Below are 24746 nucleotides of genomic sequence, written 5' to 3' on the forward strand. Positions count from 1 at the left end.
GTGTTGTTGTTTCTTTTTTTGCAGAATTCGCTCGATGCTCCTTTGCGGTGGGACGAGCTTTTGGATGGTGAGGATATGTAGCTCGCCCTTGGATCCCTGGAGCTCACACACCTTTATTTTTTGGTCGCCTGATCTGTGTAGACATTTTCTATGTATTAGTGATATCGTCTCATGATTGTACCAATTGCTTATTATGAAATCATGTATTTATTTCATGTATCAGTGTTATGATTTCAGTTGGTATAGAACAGTTGGTTTTTGCGATGACGAGGGCAAATTTTGTTATTTACATTTTTTTGCTTTTAACGTAGGTATAAGGCCTATATCTTGTAGTGATGTTTTTGGCCAAAGAAAAGTCAACAAAATGACAAAATATCAACTACTAAAACTGTTGATAAACCATGTTGTATAGAGTCGAGTGACTCTAATATGGAATTAGACCTAGAGAAAGAGAGTAGAGATGAGGAGAAAAAATCTAAGGATGACAATTTTCGAAGCTCACAAAGTTCAAAAAGAAGGAAAAGTGCCACAAACCCTCACAAGGCACTCAAAAACCTATAGCTAAAACGCTCGCATATATATTTGAGCTTTGATTTGACCTTAAGACATTTGACATTGGTTGTTAATTACTTCATTGAATGCTTCAAAGGTCTATGACCTTATGGGCTTGAAGCTTTTATTGGGTCTTATGCTCTTGGCTATGTACTTGATGTATCTTGGATGCTTGGATGTCACTCACATGAGGATTTGAGCTTTGTTTACTTCTCTTACATATGACTTTTGTTCCAGTGGGAGCTCCTTACTTGATCCTTAAACACCATATTGAGGAATATGGAAATTTCTCATAAGTTTGGGACACTTGGTGAAATCTTTGGATTTTGTTACACTATAACTCCAAATAGACTGCTCTATAGCTCAATAGATTCCATTTTTCAAGAGCTTTCCAATTATAGGTCCCATCATATGATTTTGAGAAACTTATGGGCATGTTATTGAGGTGCCACCTTTTTAGTATTCAAAAAATGGGAATTGGGAGATTCCCAAACTCACTAATATTGTGTTCTTGGATATTACACTGAGCTTTGTATTTTATTCATGGTTGAGCTTGAGCTACTTCAACTTCTACTCGTGTGCTATAGATTGTTGTATTATTTACGAGAGCAATCCCCTCCATTTAATGCTATTTTAATCATTGTTTGTGGATATCTCATTATTTGGTCCATACCTCTTATTTTCACCTTGTTTTGACATGGGTTTTGGGGCTATTTACAAGTGTTACAATAGCTTGTTTGGTCTATATTATGCCTTTTTTTCCTATAGTAGTATGGCTGGTCATTCCAATGACAGTGCCATCTTCAACATTGAAAAGTTGGATGGTAGCAAAGTAGGCTATTGGAAAACCCAAATTTGATAGGTTTAGATACAAAAATCTTAGATTAGGCTAATGAAGTATAAAAGCATTAACCCTCAAGGTCAAGATCAGGATGTATGGGATGACTTAGACAAGCTTTATAGGTCCAAAATTTTCCTCTCCCTCAAGAAGTAGCTTTATTATAATGTTATCACAGATGGGTAGTTTGCATGTGATCTTTGGGAGAAAATCTGTAATCTCTATGATAATGAGCATAGCCCTGCTTCTCAGATGTATAGGCTAAAGCAGCTTATGGACCTTTGTATGAAGGAAGATACTAGTGATTCTCAACATTTTAGCAAGTTTTATGCCATCATTGACTAGGTGTCATCGTAGGATATTGACTTTAAGGACAATATTTCACCTTTTTCCTTGTTGATCAAGCAACCTAAGTTTCAGGACACATTTTGTAGTTCTATGTGTATAAATATGCTCGAGAATGGACTCAAATTGTTTGATGTAGAGGATGCATACCTGACCAGAGGAGATAACTAGGAAGAACATGGATGCTTCTCATACTTGTCATGCTTTGATTGTTTGGGGTCACCGTGATGGCAAGAGCGGGAATGAGTGTTGTTGTAGAGACTTGTGAAGTCTCATTTTAAGTCTGTGGATAGTCTCACTATAAGTCCCATGGACGTAAGTATGATTCAACATGCCATTATTGTGGGAAAACATGATATATCAGGCCGCAGTGTCACAAAATTCATGATGATAAGCATAAGGAAAAGAGAAAATGGGAGCCACATGATAAGTTTGATGATTGCAACATTGTCCCTACTAAGTCCCATGTTAAGATCAAAGAGATCAATGCCAGCATCCCCTACAAAGTTCTGCTCTTCTTGCCTAAATAGAGCAGCAACTTGACTCTTATGATAATTACATACTTGCAGCTTCTTCTTTGTCACTGCTAGACTAATGTCTCACCTGCTTTTACTTAGTGTTTTTTTGTTGATGGATTCAGGGGATCCCTTTCATGTAACCCCTCATAGAGAGTGATTCTACTCCCATCACAGTATGACATCATCTATTCGTTTGAAAAATGACTTGGTATTGTAGATAGTTGGTATTGGTGATATGTGACTGCAGTTTGCTTTAAGCAATATGTTTACTTTGCATAATGTTTGATATGTAGCGGCTCTCACAAAGAGTTTTATCTCTAGTGGAACACTAGATGATTAGGGTTACTTTGTTTTCTTTGGTAATTCTTCTTGGAAGATCACCCATGGGAACCTTGTTCTAGCATGTGGTGCCAAGTGTGGCACTTTATATCCAGTGGTTGTAAGTAGATCAACAGATCATGTTTGTCTATAGTTAGTTGTAGTTTCACATGTATCTCTTTGGAATTTTGCCATGGGCACATGCCCGAGGGGTCCACCAGGGTTACCGTATGGTACTGTGTGAGTGTAAGGGAGGGGGGTTATTTAAGGGAAGGAAGGTAACTTTTATAAGGTAAGGGCCTATAAATAGGGGGTAGATAAGGGGTATTTTCATATATTTCTTGCACGCAAGTGACATCTGCTTATTACTACTAGTGAATCTCCCATGGACACATGTCCTTAAAGGGAATGAAAATGCTTACTTATTTGTAGTATCTTCCATCCCTTGACTATATTAAGTGTTTTGAGTCATGTGATCATTGTTTATATACTAGGTAGACACGTAGTATGCATAAGAAGTTTGCCACTCTTTTTGCGCATGGATGAGTCTCTTGCTTTTGTTCATTATAATGTTTGTGAACCTATGTCTTGTCATGCATAAGGAGGCGGGAAGTACTTTATCATTTTCATTGATGATTACTCACATAAGGTCTATGCATATTTGGTAAATCTGAAATCTAATGTTTGGCTACCTTTTAGTGTTTACTTGCATTGGTTAAGCACTAGTATAAGTATAGGCTAGAATGTCTATAGCTAGATAATGGGGGTGAGTATATCTTTAAAGCCTTTGAGGAGTTTGTGATGGAAGGGGCATGAAGCAGCATCAGTTGACGCCCTGTACATGTCACCCTAGAATGGTATGGTTGAGTACACAAACAAGAAAATACAAGAAAGGGTCCATAGTATGCTAAGCCAGGCAAGCTTACCATAGCAATTTTGGGTTGATGCAATGTAAACTTGATCAATTGATTTCCTTGTAGTACTATTAACTTTCAAGTTGCAGAGAAGGTGTGGTATAGAAGACCTCCCTCGTATGCTCATTTGTGTGTCTTTAGTTATGAGAATTTTTGGCATGCACACAAGGACAAGTGCACAAAGCTAGATCTTAAGTTTGTAAAATGTATCTTATTTAGTTATGGGGATGGAGGTGAGATGGACTATCACCTATGAGATCCAACGGCTCAGAAAGTCATCTGTAGCCATGATGTAGTTTTCCATGAGAAGAAGATGCATAAGTAGTCTGAGCGGATAGTCAAGATATATAGGGTTATATTTCATGAGAAGCATCCTACTCCTGTACAACAAGCTAGACATCCTACAATAGTAGGTGGTGCTCCGGTGACGATGACTATGATGGTAGACAGAATGTGCAAGCTCCTCAGCCATGAGACACTTTGCTAGAGCTAAATGTCCTCCTGAGTTGTTTGAGCCCTCCATTGATTATGTGATGGTGACAGATGTAGGTGAGCCTCTGACTTATGATAAGGCCATGTGTCATAGTGATAATCACTCTTGGGAGAGGGTGATGTAGTCAGATTTTGACTTTTTATAGAAAAATCATGCATGGGAGTTGATTCCTTTGCCTGGTGGAAAGTATGCATTGACAAGCAAGTGAGAATACAAGTTGAAGAGTACCTCTAGATGGCCCAAGCTTTCCTATGAGGTGAGATTGGTTACTAAGGGTTTTAAATAGGAACATGGTGTTTACTTCAAGGAAGTCTTTTGTCCTGTAGTCAAGATGACTATCCTACACCTGGTATTAGCCTTGGTTTCTCATTTAAATTTGGACCTTTATTAGATGGATGTTAAGATAGCTTTCTTACATGGGGACTTGCATGAGGAGATTTATATACAATAGCCTAAGGGCTTTGAGGAGAAAGGCAAGCAATACCTAGTGTGCAAACTCAAAAATTTCCTTTATGGCCTTAAGGAGGCACCTAGGTAAGGGTACCACAAGTTTGATGCCTTTATGCATTCATAAGACTGTACACGTAGTGATATGGATGTGTGTTTATATAGAAGAAGGCTCGTGATGGTAGTCTTTTGATTTTGGCACTCTATGTGGATGACATATTGCTAGGAGAGCTCCTAATGAGTTGAATGCTTTGAAAAGTGAGCTCAAGAGGAGTTATGAGATGAAATGCATGGGATAGGCCTCACATATTCTTGGGATATGCATTATGCATGATCGTTCTTAGGGGATACTTTATTGTCATAGAAGGAGTATATCCAAAAAGGTCCTTAAGTGTTTTCATATGAAGGATCTTAAACCTATTGGCTCTCCTTTTCCTTCTCATCTGAAGGTGAGCCAGGAAATTTTTCCGCAGTTTGATGAGAAGAATGTCGAGATGGCCAAGATCCCTTATGCATCTGCAGTGGGCATTTTGATATATGCCATCATAGCCACTCATCCTGATACAACTTTTGTAATGGGAGTTATGGAACATTGTATGGCTATACTTCGTAGGTGGCATTGGGATGCTATTAAGGGTATCATGAGATACGTGAAGGGAATAATAGATATGTGTATATTTCATGGTGGCTAGGATACAAGATTCATAGGGTACATTGACTTTGATTATGCAGGGCATATAGATAGTATGAAATCCACCGCTAGCTATGTGTTTACATTTGATGGGGGTGTTGTTTCTTGGATGTCTACGATGCAAAAATACATGGCTCTCTCTACCACATAGAAGCCGAGTATGTTACATCCATTGAGGCTTGCAAGGACGCTCGCTAAGGATATCTTGTGGCATACCTTGGTATGACTGACGTGGTCCCTACACTGCATTTGGATTCTATGAGTGCTATCTAATTAGCCAAGAATCCGACCTTCCATATGAAGATGAAGCACATTGAGGTGGGGTACTAATTTTTCAGATAGGTCATTAAGGACAAGTCTATTAACCTTGTCAAGATCTCAACTAACCAAAATCTTGTAGATCTGCTCACATGGAAAGTCTCTCCATAGAGCATTTTGCCTTCCTTAGGATGTTGATGGGCATTGGATGAGATGGCCTCTATTCCTCATCCTATTGTACTCTTTGTACACATTGTACTTTCTCTTTTCTTTTTTTTTTCCCTCCTCACTCGAGACACACTCACCTTTAAGTGGGAGGTTGCTAGGGGTAAAGGGACCAGTGCATAGTCACTATGTATTACTATACTAATATTACCCGCACCTGCACACTACAGGTGTGGCGTAAGTACCCATCACTGTCACTTCATTCTTTATTATTTCAATAGCATTTGACTAAAGGGAAGGAGAGCCACACATTGACTCTTGGATTTCCCACATCTTGAGTCTTTCTCTCTTGCTCTCTTGTTCCATCTGCTGCCATAGCTCACACCTCTCTTGCTTCCAATTGTTCATGTTTCTACTTGGACTTTTTCCCTTCAGCCTACTGTAGCATGTCTAAACTGTGAGCCGGGTCTCTTTTTTTGGCGGGTGGGCGGAGAGAGAGAGAGAGAAAGTACACTATGAACAGTGACCAAGCCATGCATGCAACTTATTTGTGGGGAAGGGTAGAGGAAAAGAGAGAGAGAGAGTAGGCTATGGTGATTTCTATTGTGGTAGTGAGGAGAGAGAGAGAGTGAGAGAGAGAGAAGAGATGTAAAGTTGTATCTTGACCCCTCCCAGTCAAATGTGCCATGTCCACAATTAATAGCGATGGTCATTAGTAGCAAGCCATCATATTTTAATCCTTAAATTTAAATGTTTTAATCCTCCTATTTCTTCAAAAAAAACTCTTCTAGACAATGGGATCGTGGCATAGTGGTTGTTGTGTGGGTTGAGTTCCACTAAAGGTACAATCATCGAGCAACTAAAAATTGGTTTATTCTACACAAAATTCATCAAAGGCATGTGGTTTTGTGCCATCAAACCATGTTTTTAGCTTGGTACTTTGGTTGTCTCTTGTTCATTGACAACTCACTTTGAAGGCATTGCATGAACCACCTTCAATGCTTTCCCATCGCGTAGAAACTGCCCTTTGCTCTGGAAGAAGAGTATGAATCCATTCGCTATAGAAACTAGGTGTTTATCACAACAGACCAAGTGTGCTAGATGCAATGAGATTAGAGATGGAAAGAATATAGAGCTATGGACTAATGGTAGGTTGTATTCTGTCGATCTCACAACAACAAGCGCCCGTCCATTCTTGTCATGTTCCTCATTTACTAAGGTTTGTTGGGGACAAGAGGGAAGTTCTTTTGGCTTATACAGAGAATCTAGTAGGACATTCAAACATATTGAAGATGCAAAACCAATGGTTACTCCAAGAAAGAGCTGCAGTGTGATGAAAAAATTGGAGGAGAGCCAAGGAAAAGCTAGCTATGTGTAGCAAGGAAAAAGAAAATGAAGCTCTAGAGGTGTGAGAGGCAGAGAAGTCTAAAGAATATCGAGACTCTCAAACCTAGAAGCGAAGGTTTTAGGAGAAGAATAGCAGCAATACGATAATAGTTGGTCATTCACCCTGAACTACTTGTATTATTCCTCACTCTTACATTGTTGTTGTAACCATTTGGGCCATTATCCATCCAGAATAAGCAATAAGGAACGTGGAGAAAGCATTAGAAGCTTATAGCAACATCGTTCCTTCTAAAGCTATAAGAAGGATGTTGATCGAGAAGAGGTTTAAGAAGGCCAACGAGCAGTGCGTTGAAAAGTTCCTACAAGGGTCTTGCCTAGACAAAGAGGACATCCAAAGCACCCTAGAGTGGGTGGGGATTAGTAGGCAAAGTAACTCTTAAAAGTTATGCAAGAGACATTGAAGAAGAAAAGGGTCAAGGCATCTATGCTTTCAAAGCCATCTTCAGTTCAATAGACAAGACAGACAGCGAGTCTTGATTGTCGTTGATAAGACCTTTCACATCATATATAGCTATCCAAAAAAGAAGAGAGTGCCAAACTATGACAACTATAATAACATGTTCTTTGATCTGAGGACATTGCTCCTAATGAATGAACCATGGTAACTCTTATACGTTCATCGGTCATGTGAGATAGGCTCCACTAAGACCAAAGAATATAGTGCCTTTATACTACCTCATGTTTGTACTTATAATGAGGATCTTGGTTCTTTTATGGAGATGGCAGGAATCCTTTTGCTAAAGAATGGTGAATTGAAAAGGAGAATGCTTGCATTAAATGCTACTTGGTGTAGTCATGAGGGTCAAATTCAACCATCCTTATAGGATATGAGCATTTCATTAGGGCATGTGAAGAGCTTATTAAATGTGCTCAATGCCCCACCCTTGTTAGGTACCACCAATGATCGAAGGTGCTTTAAGTTGTGAGGACTCCATTATGAGGAGAAGCCATTTGTGAGCATGAACATTGGTTGGGTCCTAATTTGTATGTCAGATAAGATCTATGTCACTGGATGGCAAAAAGATGATCTTTTGTGGATCTAACCTTTGGATCATGTAGATAATTATGCTAATAGCAAGGCGAGATAGGATGCATCAAGCTGGGGGGTGTGGGAGTTATCAAGCACCCCTTGGCTAGAGGGGTCTTACGGGGCCAGTGACCACCTTGGTAAGGGTCTGGGGATAGTGTCCCTAGCCTCAATGATAACAAAAATATTCCTTGGTTGACTAGGGAAGGTTCATAATGTGGTCAGACAAGAAGACTAGACTAACTTCTAGGGCTATAAAAGGAAGGCCTCTCCAAAAACATCATCAATATATCACTTCTAGGGAAAGATCCACTTCATCTATGGAAACAAGACATGCACATGCACTAGCTCTACGTCTTACTCCACACCTAGCTCCATGCCGTGCCCAATACCCTCATCCTCTAATATTGAAGCTATTTTCTCTTGAAGGTATATGAGGAATGTTGAGATCAGTGTTCATTACCCTATTGGGATACTAAGCTAATTGATTGCATTTTAAAAAATGTGGTCTATTGTCTCTATTCCTATTATTGTTATTTTTGTAGTTGTGTTTTGGAGGAGTGTTAGTGAGATTAGGCCGGCCTTGATTATAATTGCTTTGCTAACAATTCACTTGAGCCCTTTTTGCATAGGAAACATGTTATTATGTTGGGTGAGTTTTTTATTTTTCTTGAGTAGGATGGTTACTAGTGGTTGCACTCTTATTAAGGCATCTTCTAGATCAATAGATCCCATCATCTCCAGTCAGCCACCATTGAAGAGAGGTTTTAAACCTTGACAGAAGCACACACTTTTTTGCTCATGGATATGTGGGGAGAGTATTTTTCAAAGTCACTTCCTCCTGAACTCGACGTCTAGAGAGCTTCCTCCTATCTCTCGACGTCATCGAGCGTGTCATCGCCTTCCTTCATGTTCCTTTTGAACTCGGCCCTACCTGCCAGACCGATGACGACATGAACGCAGAACCTGATCATCCTTTCACGCCTCTTATCATCATCACCATCGCCTTCAGCACTTAACCCTAGCTTGATTTTCATGCCTCCTATCATCATCGCCATTGCCTTCAGCACTTAACCCTAGCTTGTTGATTTTCTGCCTCCTATCATTCGCAACCAAGCTACCTCACATGCAGCCATTGCTGCACCCCTGTACTCAGCCTCTGTGCTCGACAAGGCAACTGTAGGCTGTTTCTTGCTGCTCCAAGTGACTGCAGTACTCCCAAAAGAGAACACATATCCACTGGTAGATCATCTATCAGAAATACTACCAGCCCAATCAGCATCAGTGTATCCATGCAACTGTATCTGAACCCCAGTCTCATAAAATAGTCCATACTGCAATGTGGACTTCACATATTTGAGTATGCGTCTCGCCGCATCCAAATGTGGTTTCCTTGGAGCCTGCATAAACTGACTTACCAATCCAACAACATAGCTCAAATCTGGCCTGGTAATAGTCATATAAATCAAACTTTCTACTATGCGTCTGTACATAGTAGGGTCTTCCAGAAGCTCACCTGCATCTGCGCTCAGCTTCACATTCTGCTCCAAAGGAACTGAAATAGGCTTACAGCCTGTCATCCCATATTTGGACAGCATGTCCAATCCATACTACCTCTGCAAGAGCTGTATCCCACTTGGTGATCTAATCACCTCAATGCCCAAGAAATAACGCAGCTCTCCCAAATCCTTCATCTCAAACTTCTGCTTCAATAGCATTTTCACATGAAGGATGTCTTCGTCACTATCACCTGTGATAATCAAATCATCAACATAAATGACAAGCAGCATAATACCTTTCTCTGTTTTTCTCACATAAAATGAGAAATCTGCCTTGGAAATCTGAAAGCCAATAGTGACAAGATACTATCCTATCTTGTCAGACCATGCTCTAGGTGCTTGCTTCAAGCCATACAATGCTTTCTTCAACCTGCAAACAAACTCAGGATGAACAGCATGCACATAACCTGGTGGCTGCTCCATATATACCTCTTCTTGCAAATCACCATGCAAGAAGGCATTCTTTACATCCATCTGATGTAAAGACCATTCCTTTGATGCAGCCATAGCAATGACTGCTCTTACGGTTGCCATCCTTGCAACTGGACTGAATGTTTCTTCATAATCAATGCCACATGTTTGTGCATACCCCTTGACTACTAATCTTGCCTTGTATTTGTTCACAGAACCATCTGCATTGTGCTTCACCTTATAAATCCACTTACAGCCAATTGCATTCTTACCTTTAGGCAAAGGTCCCAATTCCCATGTAGCATTTGCTTCCAAGGCATCCATTTCTTCATCCATGGCTTTCTCCCATTTTTCTTTTCTCATGGCTTGCTCAAAAGAAGTGGGTTCTGGTTCTTGTATCACTTTGACCATATATGCATAGTGAATGGTTGTAAATCCATCATATTTCAGCCTATCCACAGGATACCTAGCTCTGGTAGACCTGCGCAAAGTAGATTCACTCCTAGGTGCTCTCAAAACATCCCTGATCTTCCTTACTCTAGGTGTAACAATAGAAGGAATACCCAACTCATCATCAATGCTCTGTTCTGAGCCACTGGATTCACCATCCACATAAGAGTGACCTGCATTCACATCAAACATGGGCTGATCTACCTTCTCTTTTCCTTTTCGTGAAACCTGCATACCACTATCTGCATTGTTTTGAGAAGATTCTCCTGATCTCAATCTGCCTGTCCATGGCGAAGAATATGAACCACTGCTAGAGGACACTCCAGGTCCACTAATATTTTGTGACTGCTACTGTGAATTCTGTGCAGCATTACCATTTTGTGCATCTACATCATCAATCACATTTACTGGTTTATACCAGCTACTCATCTCATCAAAAACAACATCTCTGCTCACTGTAAACTTACAAGTAGAAGGGTTATAGCATCTATACCCTTTCTGTTTGCAGAGAGTAACTAATAAAGATGCACTTCTCAGCTTTTGGATTCAACTTGGATCTCAACTCATCTGGCACATGAACATAGGCAATGCAACCAAAAATCTTCAAATGAGAAATATCTGGTTTCCTACCAGTATACCTCTCCTCTGGAGTCATCCCATGTATTGCTGCAGTGGGAGTCCTGTTCATTTTGTAGACTGCTATAGCAACTGCTTCAGCCCAGTAAAAATCTGGCAAGTCTTTTTCGTTGAGCATGGCACGAGATACCTCTCCAATATGCATGTTTTTCCTTTCTGCAATTCCATTTTGTTGTGGGGTATGACTACATGAATATTGCTGCTTTATGCCATGCTCCTGCAAGAATCTTGCAAACTCATTTGAGAGGTACTCTCCCCCTCCATCTAACCTTAGGCATTTTATTTGCAGGCATGTTTCTTTTTCAACCATAGCTTTAAGAGTTTTGAAATGCCCAAAAACTTCACTTTTCTTTTTCATAAAATACACCCAAACTTTTCTGCTATAGTCATCAATAAAAGTGACAAAATAATGAAAGCCTCCAAGAGATGCAGCTTTAGTAGTCCACCCATTAGAGTGGATTAATTCCAATGGCTTCTCACTCTCTTGAACATGTCTAGGAAATGGTTTCCTTGCCTGTTTTCCAAATTGGCATGCTTCACATACCTTATGCATTTCTGCAACCTTGAATTTAGGCAATTGTGCAATAATATTTTGGGCCTGCATTGATTTAAGTCGTTGTACATTAACATGACCAATGCGTTTATGCCAGATATCAATATCTGCAACTACACCGGTTCCATGTGCAAACATTGCTGCACTCAATTCAGACATGTCTACATCCAACGTAAACATTCTGCCCTTCTTCTTTCCTTTTGCTATCAAGCGACCTTTATTTTTCATATCCTCAACAAAGCATCCATGAGGATTAAATCTGACCTGCAAGCCCTGCTCAACCATTTGACCAACAAAAACTAGATTCTTGGTGATATTCGGGACATGAAATACATTGGGCAGGCATTTCTTTTTCCCATCCTGCATAGACAAAGGAATTTTTCCAATCTGCACAATAGGATGTGCAGTATCATCACCAATCTCCACAAATCCTGGTTTTTTTATTTTCCTTGGATCCTCCATCAATTCTGCATGATCTGTCATGTGGTTTGATGCACCTGAGTCAACATACCACACATTGTTGCTTTCTTCTGCACTTGTCACAGAATTGTTCATGTGCTGCACCATAAACAAATGCTCATTTCTGTCATCACCGTGTCTACTAGAAGATGTATAATTCCCTTGTTGCAATTTCCCATTCACGATGTCATTCTGCTTTTTATAGCAGTCTTTAGCCATATGACCCATTTTACCACAGTAGTAGCATTCAACATTGTTGTTTGCATTTTGGCCTCTTTACCATCCACCACGACCTCTTTGGCTCCCCCTGCCTCTAGAGTTACCACATCCTCCTCCATAGGACTGGTTTTCTTGAGTTTGCTGCATATTTTGATTTCTACCATGGCCTCCAGATCGGCCTCCTCTACCTCTGCCTCTAGCTCTTCCAGCATTTGAGTAGAAGACAGCTTCTTTTGAAGTTCCTCCTGAAGAAGATGCACCACCATTTCTCTGCTCCTCAGAAATTAGAAGAGCAATCAACTCCTCAAAATCAGGAAATCTTTCACAGACGGAAATGGATGTTCGGAACTGTGCATAATCCTTTCCTAGACCATTCAAGGTCACAGAAACTAAATCATCATCTTCCACTGGCGACCCAATGGAAGCAAGTGCATCTGCAATCTTCTTCACCTTCATGTGGTAGTCATTGATGCTCATATTTTCTCTTTGCACATTATGCAACTCTTGCTTGAGCTGCATTTTCCTGGCTTGCATATTTGTGCTATACATTTTTGACAAAGTATCCCATGCCTCCTTTGGCGTACTTGCATCTTGAATATGCACAATCATAGAGTCTGAAATGCTGATAGACAACCAATACATAATTTTCTTGGCTCTCTCATGCCATGCTTTAAATGCCTGCATTTGCTGTTGATTGGGAACATCAGGAAGAACTGGTTCTTCTTCATTTCCTGCAACAAATTCCCAATATCCTTTTCCCATAAGGAAATTCGTCATTCTAAACTTTCATGCTTGGAAGTTGTTCTTGTCAAGCTTTTCAGTTACAATCTGTGAAAGAGAATCAGACGCCATTACAGAACACTGCAAAAAATTCTGTCACTGCAAAAAACACAGCTTCACCCTCACAAGGGCAAATCTGCAAAACCGGCGAAAGTGGTATTTGACCACACAGTCACTTCTTAGTGACGATTTTGCATAAATAGGAACCAAGGATGATTCTATAACTCCTAATGTCTCTGCACACAAGCATACGATGCAATTTCTGTGGTAACTTTTCACTGACCTGTAGAACAGTGGTCGCACAGCATAAAACTAGGCCTTTTCCTGAGTGCATGCAGAAAACTTCCACCTCCAAAACAGGCCCCAAAATGGCCTCAAATTAAAAAAACAGGGTCACCAAGGGCTAAAGCCCTTGCCCGCAGCATATACTGCCCTCTTGCTTTACCGCGAAGGGCGTCTCAACCTGAGACAATGCACTCTTGCAATTTTCGGCTGTGCTACTTGCAGAGATCTGCTCCCAAAACAGAAAATGAAAGCAACACTGCTCCTCTTACCAGAACACCGCAAGCTTGGCTTGCTTTCTTGAGCTTCTTACCACGAACAAGGCTCTGATACCATGTCAAGATTGTGGAAGAGAAGGAAGGAGTCTCACTTGTAGATTTCTTACTTGCACAATGGGGGAATACACACAAGGGTGGAGGCTGAAAACAGTTTTCCTCTTCTTAGTTGTGTAAGCCAAAAGAACTCTTATACAAAGAAATAGAAGAACCCTATATATGGGTCTCAAACCAAACTCAACTAACTAAGGTGGCATACTAACTGAGCCACGAACTAGAGTAGATAAGGATAGCTGTCATCTAGCTATTATTCATGGGCGGTGTACCAACCGCATCTGCAACTGACATGTCGGTGACATAAATGCACAACGGTCACCCTGGCATATCACGAGTGGAGCTCGATATCTCAACAAATTTATGAGCAGTTGATCATTGCCTAGCGAAGGCCTGGTAGGTCCCTGGGGACGAGTCCGACCCGGGGCCGATGCCTTGTTTTCCTAGGGGTGGCATCTTGCTAGACAAGAAGAAATTAAGGAAGGTTTGAGCGAAAATAAAAGTGAGTGTCAGAAAAGGATTAAGTGTCACCTTGCGAGGGCTTGGTAGGTTCTTGGGTACCGAGACAGGTCCTGAGGCCGATGCCTTGTTCTCCTTGGGACACTACGCTCAGCTCCCTCCTTTTTACATGTCCGAGTATGTCAATAAAATAAAGCCCTAAAAGAAGAAATGTGTTACAAGACAATACTTCTTGATCAGGCTATAGGAGTCCTCACCTAGTAGGAGCTCCTAGTTGTGTTGTCCTTAGTTAGGTAGGTAGTTCAGACCACCACTTAGGGCAACCTCTTTGATAGCTCTATTTTAGTTTGGCCGTGTTGGAGCAGTTGGTTAGTGACTAGCTTCGGACTTTTATCAGATTATGTTAGTCCTACTCCTTGTGGATGTCATGCCTTGATTCTGTCAGGGGGTTGGGTGAGAGCATTGTGCTATGTTTAATATGTATCTCTTTTGTATTAGCTTGATGCTCCCTTTGGTTGTTTTTGTGCAGATCTGGTATGGGATCCGATGGGCTGAGTCACCCTATCCCGTGGTTACCAATGAGAGCAGAATTTTGGTGCTGAGAAGTGCTTAAAAATAGCTAAAAATTATGAATATCAAGGGAAAAATATTCAACGTCGAAGGCAGTGGCTCGATCTAGGACGATTTTAAGCGCCAAAGTGCTTTAAAGGCGCCCGAGCGACACTTGTTGATTTTTCATAATTTTTCAGACTGTCGTGCGGGTTGACAAGAGTTACTGGCCAATGTGGGATGTCGAGCCGGACGCCCAGGATTTTTCAGAGCTCAATTCGGAGTCGGGACGGGGAAGGAGCCAAGAAATGGTCAAGATTTGAAAGGGTGGCCACAACATGGACCAAAGGGGGGGTGCCCTTTGGGGACATTTTAACCCCCCAACCAAAAGCCACATGAAAAAATCATGGAGAGAGAGGAGAAGAAGGCGCCAACAGAGGGCGCCGAAATTCACGCCATGGATGGGAGGAGGCAACCTCCAGCCTGCAAACGACCCACATCACTGATCATTGCCCTTGCTTCCCTCCTAGATGCCAATTATATCGCCGCCTCTCGCCCGAGAAATGGTGGTCTCTGTGAAGAATTCTGATTTCAGTCTTTCTCTCTCCTCCCTCTCTCTCCCCTAAAGGCAGATTCATGTGGTGAAGAAGAAGAAGAAGAATGGATGACGGATGCTTGTCCAATGAAGACCGGATTGCTCCGTGGTTCAAGAGGAAGAAAGATTGCTGATTGTGGACTGTCACGAGCATTAATCGTGGCTGGAAATCAGTCCCGAGATATGACAAATAAAAACCCGCAACCCACAAAGAACGGTAATCTCATTTTTACAAAGGAAATTTATATTTTATGCAAGATTGCTTCATGAATACTTGTTCCCATGGGATGTTTATGCATTATAATGTTGTTTGCAATGTCTTCCAACTGTTTGAAATCAGAAAATCAGAAAATCATAAGTGTTGTGGATGAAATTAATAGTGTAAAACCCGTAAAATACATGAAATATGGGGAAATTGGGTGTTTTTGAGATATAAATGAAAAATATAATAAGACACACCAATTAAACTTGTGTTTTTGCTACAAATGAACCTAAGGGCCACAGCCCACAACTCATTTTGTATTTTCAATCATTTAATATTGCAAAAAATACAAGAAAAATAGGAAAAATAGGAAAAAAAAGGAGAAAATAGATTTTGAGTGTCAGAAATTAAGGAAAAATAAGAACCATGTTTGTGGATGTATGGGGGGTTTGAAGTATAAGGTTTAGCCTCAGTTCAGCCCTACCTTTATGTTTTAGTGAGTTTTTATGGCTTTTTATGCAATAAAAATGTGAAAAATGAACCCTAAACCTATGCACCATGCACAACCTAAACGGGTGAGGGGGTAGAGTCTATAAAAAGTGTTTAAATACTGAATGAAATGATGAAAAGCTTGTTGGTTTTTATGCATACCATTTAGGTTGGGCAATAATAGTCGCAGTGAGGTAGCGGCAGTCAGCCAGGGGAGGACCTCCTATGTTTATACTTCGTGCTATTTGGCAATGTGCTGGGATTCCCTCTGAGGAGTGTTAATTGGGTTAGAATTGGACTACGAGACGTGATACAAACGCAAGATGTTTAGGAAGATGATGTATGTGTCATCCACGCTCCTGGCCGCGAGGCCGTGGGGTTGTTGAGCGCATGATAGAGGTCCGGCTAGTGCATGAGCCAGTGCCGGCCCGTTTTAGGTCCCATCAGATAGTACGGACCATCAGCATTGTAGGGATTGTGAATCTCTTCAGGATGCAAGGAGGAAGAATTTGGTATTTTGGGGTCAAGATGGTAAGATCTAGTTGATTGAAACAGGAGCTCTGCTTGCTACCAATTTTGGGAAAGGTGGAATGAAGAAATTAGTGGATGACATGGCTGTGCGTACTTCTTATGTGGCAGCTAGAGGAGATGCTTCTACATATGGAGTCCAGATTGAGAAAGAATCAGTCAGCATTATGGACTTATGCTATGGAGACGGCAAACAAGGAAAAAATTCAGCAGACTGTTTTGACTAATGCAGGTTCTAGCATAAGATCTGAGACAGGTTGGGATTCGCCTGTTGACAGGTACACTATTTATGCCTACTTGGCTAAGTCTCAGGGAGTAGATGTACTTGTTGAGGAGAAGCGTAAGAGGGATGAAGAAAATCAAAATGCAACTAAAAATACTAGAGGGGGTGAGTTTGTTACTCCACCTACTGCAGGACCGTCTTTGAGGCTAGGGCCGGAATGACAGATGGAAGATGCTCAAAAGAAAGAAAAGAGGCAAGAGCCTAGAGAGAGAAAGCAGCCAGGGTTTAGATTGATGTCTGATATTGAGACATCTACGGACATGAAGAAAATCTTTAATGACAAGATACTTGACAGTGAGGTGACTTTTACTATTTCTGAGGTTTTGGGCATCTCGAAAAGAGAGTTTCAAGATCAGTTCCAAGAAGTCCTGAAGAGGAAAAGACATGCATTGCCTACTACTGATACACAGGGAGTTTTGATTAGGGAGTTGGATGAGGATGAGGATGAGGTTATGGTTGAGAATGCTTCTATTTTTCCATAGACAGAGAAGAGGGTTCAGCCTATGCATTATGTTGCAACTGATGAGCCTATCTTAGTACCGCATAGTCATTTTTCACGGAGTCATTGGGCTAGGGAAACCACAGAAACAATGGTAAAAGTTGGAGAGAAACAGGTGCCTTATGTTGCTTTGGTGGATCATGGTTCAGAGATTAATCTCATAGTTCGTGGAGTTTATGAATGTAATAGATGGCCTATGGATGCAGAGCATGGGTGGCGTATGAGAGCCGCCAACAACACTGCAGGTGATTTGTATGTTGCCTGCCCTAGTGTCAGGGTTTCTATTGGAGATGTAGAGGAGGATTTCCATTTCTTTGTGCAGGATTCATGCTCTTATCCCATAATTCTTGGATAGCCATTCATCACAGAGATGCGCATGGAAACAAAAGTAATGGATGATGGATCTTCTTATGCACGGATTCGCAGTAAAGATGGTATGAGAGCAGTTTAGTTTATGACTGTGTGTGTGAACCATGTTAGAAACATGGATACTCTTAGAGATGCACCTTTGCTCACTGTGAGGGATTCGGGTTTTCATTAGGTACCACTGTTTCGCGAGACGACGGTGGTATAGAGCAGAGGAGATTGGAGTTCTCGCCTCCTGGCATCAGCAGTGTTTTCTCCTCCAGTTTTGTTGGAATTTCAGCCAAACAGTTCAATGAGTTATTAGAAGACTTCTAAGTTGCCTAGAGCTGCCAGGCAGTACATATGCAGGGAGGAGAAAAATTTGAAAAATGCAGGTATTTTAGAGGATGATGAGCATATAGATGGGATATATGATAGTATGATTTGTACAGATACGATGACAAAGATGGAAAATATGCTGAAAACTGATATGCAGAGTTGTCACAGTGATGTATTAGTGCAATCCCTGGACATGTTTAATGAAATTGCAGATTTTGTGTCATAAATAGAGTCAGAGGCTGAGGTGACTCAGCGAAAAGTGTTGAGTGCTGAAGAAATTTAGCAAACATAGTTTCTGGCTGATTATGATCAGCCTACAGAGACACAGAGGGCTGAAAACTTTCAGCCAATAGAGTTTACTGTTGAAATATTTCAGCATCCAGAGTTTAGGGCTGTTTCTATGCAGTCCATACAGTAGAGGGCTGAGGATATTCAACCCACTAGAGTGTAGAATTGCTGATTTACAACAAGATTTGAGTAATGCAGAGGATCATAATGAAGCCAGGGTTGACACGAAATACAAGACTCTGGATAAGAAGGTGAAGCCGGTAGCTGTACCGCTTCCACCTGACAGTGATCAGCAAATAGAGAGGGCTGCCAAACAGCCAATTTTGAGGAATCCAGAGTATATAGGCCATAAATTTTCAGCAGAGACTCTTGCTGAATTAAAAATTGGAAATGGTGATTTCTTGCTACCCACAGAGAAGAAATGCTTTCAGGAGATGCTTGAGCGACATGGAAGGGGGTTTGCTTTTTTCCCACATGATATTGGATGTGTGAATCCGGATATTGTTGCTCCTATGGTGATCTTTACTATTCCTCATATTCCATGGAACCTCCGACCTATTCCAGTGCCTAAGGCACACCTGCCAAAGCTAATTAACTTGTTGAATGAGAAAATCAGGATGGGAATCCTAGAGCCATCATCTGCACCATACTCAAATAGGTGGTTTACGATTCCAAAGAAGAATGGTACTCTCCGATTTATACAGGACATGCAGCCAGTAAACAGAGTTACTATCAGGAATGTTGGTATAGGTCCAGTTGTGGATGAGTTTGCAGAAGTATTTGCTGGATGTGCCATCTATTCTTTAGGTGATTTGTATTCGGGATATGATCAGTTTCAGCTCACTTTGGAAAGCAAGGACATAACCACTATGAGAAATCCTTTTGGGCTTGTCAGGATGTGTACCTTGCCTCAAGGTGCCACTAATTCTGTTGCGCATATGATGAATGCCATGCATAAGGTCCGTTGTGATTACATACCAGCATCAAACCACATGATATCACATGGAGAGCGGTTTGATGAAATGAACATAGGTATAAATGGCCACATATGCACTGGAGATTACACTTGGCATGACATAGTTCATACATGAGTTGTTCTAGTGGTCATGCATGATGGTGAAAAGGAGAAATTACATGATGTTTTGCATGTTCCATCAATCACAAAGAATTTATTATAAATTGTCTAGATGGGTGAGGGAAACTTGTAAGTAAACTTTAACAAAGTTGTATGACTTTTAGAGGAATATGGAAGAGGTTACAAGCTGATTGCAAAGGGAAAACGACATGCTAGAATGTTCACATTGATTGCAAACATTCCTAAAAACTAAAAGTTGCAATGTTTTCTCATGATGATATAAGTGTCAAATACAAAGATATCTTACATAAATGCATTGGACACATTGATATACAAATGCTAAAAAATATGCACCATAAGGAGATTGTTTTGGGTCTGCAAAAATTCAAACAATGTCATGCACAGAAAGAGCTCAACTGTTATGTATGATGCTTAGGATCTAATGGTGGTGGTGAATATGTGTTAAAGGATTTGACAGGTACTTGATTGAGCATGGGATTAGGATACAATTGACATGCAGTTATACTCCATAGTAAAACGGTGTGGTTGAATGGAAAAATAGGGTCATTATGGAAGCAACCAGCAAGGCAATGCTAAATGAGAAAGATATGCCTCTCTCATGGGTAGAAGTAGTTCTAAGTGATGTTTATGTTATGAATTGGACACTTGTAGTAGCTGGCATACATGAGAAGATACCATATGAGCAACTTTATGGATTTAAGCCTGCTATTAAACACTTGAAAGTGTTTGGTAGCATTCCATATGTTCTTTATCTAATGAGAAACAAAAGAAGCTTGATCCAAAAGTAGTGAAGGTTGTATTTATTGGTTACTCACAAGAATGAAAGACTTAAAAATGCTATGTTCCATCTATTCATGAGACTTTGATAAGTCATGATGTGTTATTTGGCAAGCTAGTATCCTGGTATGGTGCTAAGAAATTAATAGTTCATGAGACTCTTCACAAGTACATATGCTAAAAATGGAATGCAAGATATACGACTACTACTAGTGGACGTACGTATGATGTATCTACTAGTATGAGTCCTTGGATAGGTACACTATGTAGGTATGGATCTTAATCCACTGATAGGGATATGTAAGTGTGAGAAGAAGATTGGACATGGATAAAGGAAAGGACAAGGCATTGGATGATGTAACATGTCCATTGACATTGGGATATGATTCCACTTGTTATATTGGATAGTGATCTTGTAACGTGTCCCCCTGTCCACTTCTAGGACACATCTTAGCAGCCCATCGAGAAGAGAGTCTAGAAAGCATCGCTCGACACTCACAAGGAGTGTCACGGGGTTTGCGATCAAGGTCTTGTCGAGTCTACCATGAAATAGAAGCATCTAGTCATTCCCACTTAGGACCGACCTGAATCAGGGTTTTCCTAATGGTCAAGTTTCTAGGAGATAGCTAGCATCGAACCCCAGACGAACCACTCTGTGTACAAACATCAGGGTCAAAGCGGATTAATACTGCACTTGGTTCAAGGAGAATGGAAAATGAGAGGGATGCGAAGCTCGACCTCTCTACTTGTAAGGCATAGTCCCATTCTGTTCCCCTAAAACAGCATAAATCGGGACTCTAGCTCTATAGATTCTAGGTCATTGTTACCTCGCTGTCCATTTCCTTTGACAAAAGTTCCCGACCAACTGGGACTACCCTTCCGTAGAATGGACCCAGGGTCACATCCATTGCACTTTCCTCGGGTTGCTTTAGTTATCTAATTACCTACCACATTTAGTTTGACAAGCAAAAACAACTTCCTTAATTAATCATTTATCGACTGGTTCCTTCACGTAACTTAGACACTAACACAGAAAAACAATGTCAAGCAAGTTCCTTTTATAGCATTTGATCTTTATTTATCAGTCTTTGGAATACATCAAATAAACGTTCCTGAAGGCTATCCCAACAATCCTCAGGGAGAATCGCTATTCCAAGTTCCACCCATTGACTAGTATGCAGGTCTCGAGATCCCATCTTGAGTCACGTCGGCCTCTTGTGTAGGATCCGAAGGCAAGGAATTTAAGGCCAGAGCCTCCCCTGGCACCCAAGCATCCTCCTGCTCCAAATAGCACCCACAGAGAAACCTCTCGCAGCGAGTCCGGCGCGGCTAAATACCCCCTTGGATAGGGTCAGGCAGATAGTCGGAGGTAACTAGTACTGCCTCTCTCTCGAGGCTTTTAACCTGAAGCATTAATTGTTTTTTTCTAAATTAGTTCCTTGAGCAAAGAAGTACAAACAGTGCACCTAAGTGTACAATCACGAACATTCCAGTGGTCGTTTGTATGGCCAACTCCTAAGGTGTCATTCCTTCTCCTCGAATGCTTCCAGCATTCGATCCTGGATCAATCACGGCTTGGCAAGGTCCCAAGGGTTTTGTAAGCTAAGTTGCTTTATTACCCTTTTTCCTTGGGTTAGGGTTTATACCTAGTTAACCCAAATTGTCACTACCTTAGGTTTCCTTATATTATGGTCAATAAATCTTGGGTAACCTTGTCGCCCTAACTTGGTTGGTCAATTGCTTTCTTGGCAATTCATTACTACCCTAGCTTCACAAATCAGTCTTCAAGGAAGAGTGTTGAAGCAGGACAACTACTCAATTTCTAGAAAATTAGACTTGTAATTAGAACTCGTCAAACTTGGTCTAAGGTGTAGCAGTGCTATTTTGTGATTTAGACACAAGAGCATATGATGTTGCAGCTTGTTGCACGGGATAGGTGTCAATACCTAACTTGTGGGAATTATATCTTTCTTCATACAGTATTTCTTGATCAAGAATACCTTTGATCAAGATATGGGATTTGGGAGTCCTATTGACCCAATCCAAATCCCTAACCCTACTAGGCTTGATAAATGTTTTGGCCCTAGGGTCCCTAAATTCCTTGTTGGAGTCTAGCATTTGGACAACTGATCCTGAGGGTGAGAACCCTAGATCGTTCTTGTGCAGGTGATTAGATAATCCTAATATTTCGAGAATGTGGTTAGGACCTTTGAGATCGGAAATATTAGATCAGCATCCTATGTGCGATACTAGGCAGAATTTTAACATAACTTAACCTAACCCAGCACATTGAGGTGTTCGTCGTATGCTAACTATTCACGCCTTTATGAATCTCATGTGAGTTACACGATTACATGTGATCTACCTTATTGATTTAATTGTCTTATGATTAGAGGTATGAGATGTATCATTCCATGCGAATATGCAATTTCAAGACCATAGACCTTTTTCCTTTGTGCAACTATAGGATCTATAGTGATATTTCTTTTTCTTGCCCTATGTGATATTGATTGACATTCAGAACTATTCTTACAAACCCTACATTTTATGCATCTATTCGAGCTTTAGTATTTTAATGAAGATGCATCCTTTCCCGAATTCAAACTTTGATAAAAGAACTCCATGCATGGGTGTATCATTCTTTCATGATCAGATGCCATGAATCCAGCATTGATTTAATCCTTCCTTTAGCACTTAACCCAACCTAGAATATAACTATCATCGCATGCGATTTGCAAAGTAGATAAATCATTTCCATGCATTGCAACTGTTCGGACATCATTTAATGGCTGTCTACGATTATCTTATACACGAGTCACAACTAGGAAATTATTACATAAGTGTATTATGTATTATATGCCCTGTCCTTTGTGTGATGCCACAAGGGCGCCTTTGCACAAATGCATCTTTTAACTTCTACATCATATGTTCAAAAAATGCAACTACCCTTGACCATGGAAATGCAAGTACTCGTCATGCAACTAAACTTTGTAAATCAAACGAGTACATAAATTTTACAATGCATTTAAGTTTCCCTACATGAATTAAAACATGATTTATGCATCTTTTCCATGCAGGACTATTTTCAAAATCTGGGCATTCATTATCGGGGCATTGTCCACTCTCATACTTTGGGTGGATGTAACATTCTGAACTTCACGCGTGAACCGCCTCCAGAAAGGATAATTGAATTGCATAATGGAATTTTTTAAAAAAAATTATTCCCCTTACCCCCCAGCCGACAGTCATGCTGGAGGGGAGGGGCATAGCATGTATGTGCAAACTCCTTGCTGGAGCTTACAAAGGGAAGGCGGCCATGCCCGATGCCGCGTAGGGGAGGGAGGAACCTCTCCCTCTCCCTATAAAACTCGTAGCTATGGGGAGCCTTAAGGGGGAAGAATGAATAGTCGAGACATTGTGCAAGGGTGAGAGAGGTGGGCGCTGCCGTGAGAGAGAGAGGACGTTGTGCTGCCATCGAGAGCTGGAGGAGAAATTCTTCTACTGTGCAGCGACGGTGCCAGTCCGCCATGGGGAAGCTGAGCTGTTGCCATGAAGGAGGAAGTAGAGGATCGTAAGAGGCCGCCCTGCTACCTACCATCCGCCAGCTGGCCCATGAAACCGCCGTCGGATTATGCCTCCCTTGCCCTCCATGTGCAGAAGCTCTTTGAAGCTTCTGGAAGCTTCTAAGGGGGCTTCTAAAGCCCCCTTTCCCCCCCAAATTTTCCTTGAAGGGCCTATAAGTAGTCTTTAAGCCCCTTTTTCCCCCCCCACATCAAAGTCCCCCTAAGGGCTCTATAAGCCCCTTTTTCTCCCCATACCTTAAATCCTCCCAAGGGCTTATAGCCCCTTTTTTTCCCCATACCATAAATCCTCCTAAGGGCTCTTTAGGCCTTTTTTCCCATAAAAGGATTTCCTATATCCTAAAGGGTCTTCTATACCCTTTTCCCCTCTTTTCGTGCGGGCCTTGAAAATGCCTTCCAAAGAGTTTTGATAAATGCCCTCCTCCTCGGGTTTTAAAACCCTTCTCGTGGGTTTTCCCCACCCCCGCAATCCAAAACCCTTAAAAATCTTTTCTTGTGGCCCTTTCCCAAAACCCTATCACCGTCCTTATATCCCCTACCCTCCAAGATTCTTCCACCCAATTTTGCCTTAATTCCCCCTAAATCCCTTCCCCCAATTCACTAAAGGTGTTCGCATAAGAAGAAGACAGACAAGATCGTAGCTTTGCGCCCAAGGCGAAAAGGCTGAATTCCAAATGGCTCCTAAGAAAGCCCAAGGCGCAACCGCAGGAGGATTGTCTCCTAGCATCCACGTGGACATTTCACCACAAGTCCAGGTTTCCCTTCCTATTTTTTATTTTTACGTTGTTATAATTTTATGTGCGTGGATGATTTTTGGAGATAGGATGCATTTTCCGTCTTAGATATTTTGGTTAATTTAAAAGAATTAGCTTACGATGAACAAGTTCAATCATTAGCATTTTCAATAAAACGAACAAAATAAAGTGAGCAGAAAATTGATATGCATTTCTAGCAAGTAGCTTTTGTGCATTTCAATGAATTGAACTTAGATTAATATCCATATTTACAAAACGGAATTAAGATACCGCACTCCGCTTAGACATGGAAGTATAAATTGCATGTCAT

The sequence above is a fragment of the Lygodium microphyllum genome, chromosome 6, assembly GCF_053477565.2.
Source record: "Lygodium microphyllum isolate KBCC chromosome 6, Lygodium_microphyllum_v1.1.10, whole genome shotgun sequence".
NCBI classification, from domain to species: Eukaryota; Viridiplantae; Streptophyta; class Polypodiopsida; order Schizaeales; family Lygodiaceae; genus Lygodium; species Lygodium microphyllum.